This window comes from Zalophus californianus, chromosome 16, assembly GCF_009762305.2.
Source record: "Zalophus californianus isolate mZalCal1 chromosome 16, mZalCal1.pri.v2, whole genome shotgun sequence".
NCBI classification, from domain to species: Eukaryota; Metazoa; Chordata; class Mammalia; order Carnivora; family Otariidae; genus Zalophus; species Zalophus californianus.
The window spans coordinates 18,701,556-18,702,273 of NC_045610.1; the positions used below are offsets into that span (position 1 = coordinate 18,701,556).

The following is a 718-nucleotide window of genomic DNA, read 5'->3' on the forward strand; positions in this document are numbered from 1 at the left end:
CGAACATTTTGGAAATGCAAATTTTGGGGTCCATTGCCAACCTATTGAAGCAGAACCTGTGGGGACAGGGCCCTGAAACCCCTCTCTCATGTTCCTGATGCATATTCAAGGTGTTTCTGACATGTGCTCAAGTTCCATCTTTTCTAGGGACGAATAGTTTGAATAGTACTGCTCTTTTGGCTGTCCCATGTTGTTCTCACCCCCTGCTGTAGATGACGGAGGGTCAGCCTTTATCCTTCCCTACCCCCCAAAAACTACTCAAATGGTGTCCCTTCCCTCCTAGTTTCCCAGAGGAGGAGAAGAACGACCATCAGTGACAAAGGGCAGCTGCAGAAGCCACGCCCAGAGCCAGCTTCATGCTCAGGAAGGGACATTGCACCTCCTCTTCATGGTTTTGGGTACTCTACGTGTTCAGAGAAACTTCTCTAGTAACGAACTGTAGAAATGATCCCTGAAAGTATAGTCTTTGGAATGTCAGCTTTTAAATTCAGAATGCTTGCTAGTGCTTTCAGGCATGCTCAACATGCAGTAGTTAGGAAAAGAGTGCTCGTCGACTGGTCCCTGTGCAAGGCTTCACCTCCACCCAATATGCTTTGCAAGATGGTGCTGTGGGATGGGCGCCTGGGTGGCTCAGTCATTAAGCGTCTGCCTTTGGCTCGGATCATGATCCCAGGGTCCTGGGATGGAGCCCCACATCGGGCTCCCTGCTCAGCGGGAA

General features: G+C 50.1%; 1 non-coding gene across 1 annotated transcript; it reads right to left on the minus strand.

Annotated features, from left to right (window-relative positions):
- Positions 1–253: 253 nt before the first annotated feature.
- On the minus strand, positions 254–467 carry LOC113908409. The gene has a single exon (XR_003515478.1). It is a non-coding gene; the product is annotated as a small nucleolar RNA U3 (small nucleolar RNA).
- Between the last annotated feature and the right edge of the window lie 251 nt (positions 468–718).